The sequence below is a fragment of the Psammomys obesus genome, unplaced genomic scaffold (assembly GCF_907164565.1).
Source record: "Psammomys obesus unplaced genomic scaffold, mPsaObe1.curated_primary_1811, whole genome shotgun sequence".
NCBI lineage: Eukaryota > Metazoa > Chordata > Mammalia > Rodentia > Muridae > Psammomys > Psammomys obesus.
Genome location: NW_026585523.1, coordinates 234,865 through 236,910, shown reverse-complemented (window position 1 = coordinate 236,910; position 2,046 = coordinate 234,865). Strand labels below are relative to the sequence as shown.

General features: G+C 40.7%; 1 pseudogene; it reads left to right on the top strand.

The window, feature by feature from the left end:
• The first annotated feature begins 607 nt into the window (after positions 1–607).
• LOC129675686 (heterogeneous nuclear ribonucleoprotein D-like) lies at positions 608–1,601 on the top strand (annotated as a pseudogene).
• Positions 1,602–2,046: the final 445 nt, after the last annotated feature.

The following is a 2,046-nucleotide window of genomic DNA, read 5'->3' as shown; positions in this document are numbered from 1 at the left end:
TTTTATACATTGGTGCTGGGAGCTGAGGAGATAGTTCAGTTGGTAAGATAGCCAAGCCTGACGATTTGAGTTCAATCGCCATTGGGAGAGTTCAGCCCACACAGTGGAAGGAGAAAAACTCACACAATGTATCCTTTGACCTCAAAATATGTCCTTTAGCTTGTGTATGTACACACACACACACACACACACACACACACACACACACACACACACACGATGAATAACTAAATGTTTTTAAAAATGTATGCTGAATGCTGGGGAAATGGCTCAGGAAACGTGAGCTGGATCTCCAAATCACGTGTAAAACAAAACAAAACAAACAACAACAACAACAAAAACAGGCATTTTGATATGTGCTTGTAACCCTATCACTGGGGAGTTAAAGCCAGGTACATCCCTGAATCTCACTGGCAAGACAGCCCAGACTCCTTGCTGAGAAAGCTTAGCTTGAACATTGGAAAAAAAAAAAAAAAGTTGGGCCGAATGGAGCCTGAAGAACAATACTTCAGGTCGTCTTTTGCCCTTCATTTTGATACTATAAAACCCAATTTTGGGCCGCTGCCACCGGGAACCGGACTGCGCACCAGCACCCCATTGCCAACAGGGTCGCTCTGCCACCATGGAAGACATCAATGAGTGCAGCAACATAGAGGAGTTCGCGGAGGGATCCAAGATCAACTCGAGCAAGAACCGCCAGGATGATGGTAAAATGTTTATTGGTGGTTTGAGCTGGGATACAAGCAAGAAAAACCTGACTGAATATTTGTCTCGATTTGGGGAAGCTGTAGACTGCACAATTAAAACAGATGCAGTCACTGAACGATCAAGGGGATGTGGATTTGTGCTTTTCAAAGACGCTGCTAGTGTGGATAAGGTTTTGGAACTGAAAGAACACAAACTGGATGGCAAATTGATAGACCCCAAAAAGACTCAAAGCTTTAAAGGCAAGAGAGACCCCTCAAAAGGCTTCCGTGGGTGGACTGACTCCAGATACTGCAGAAGAACAAGTAAAAGACTACTTTGGAGCCTTTGGAGAGATAGAAAATATTGAGCCTCTCATGGATAAAAAAAAAAAAAAAAACCTAATGAAAGAAGAGGGTTCTGTCTTACCACATACACAGATGAGGAGCAGGTAAAGAAATTATTAGAAAGCAGATACCATCAAATAGGTTCTAGGAAGGATGAAATCAAAGTCGCACTACCCAAAGGAGGTATATAGGAAGCAACAGCAACAACCAAAAGGTGGAAGAGGTCAGGGCCAAAACTGGAACCAAGGATTTAATAACTATTCTGATCAAGGATATGGAAATCATAATAGTACCTATGGTGGTCATCAAAACTCTAGTGGCTATGGCAGATATGATTATTCTGGGTATAACTATAGGAACTATGGATATGGACAGGGATATGCAGACTACAGAGGTCAACAGAGCGCTGACGGCAAGGCATCCTGAGGGCGTGGCAATCACCAGAACAAAGGAGGGCGATGGAAGAAAGCAGGAGGTATAAAGAAACAATCTTACAGGGCAACACTGAAGATTGCCTGGTCCTCTGTTGACCTAAGGCGATTATTTTGTAAAAGACTGCAGTGTATGTGATACCATTGTGTTCCGCTGTATATAGCTGCCAATTAGTTTCTTTGTTTTTACTTTGTCCTTTGCTATCTGTGTTATGACTCAATGTGGATTTGTGTTTATACAAATTTTATTTGTATGATTTTATTTTAAACCTCAAATAAATGCTTCCTTATGTGAAAAAAAAAACACAAATTGATGGTATAAAAACATAATTATTTATATTTTAATATAAATCCAAATCCAAATTCAACATATTCTTGATGATTTTTTTTAATCTTAAATTTTATGTGTTTATGCCTACTTGTTTATCTGTGCACCACATTTGTACACGTGCCTATGAAGGCCAGAAGGGGGCACTAGATTTCTTGAAATTGGCACCACAGATGGTTAGGCCAGCCAATCTGAGTACTAGACAGAACCGTGAGTCCTTTATGAAAGCAACAAGTGCTCTTAAGCATTGAGCCAT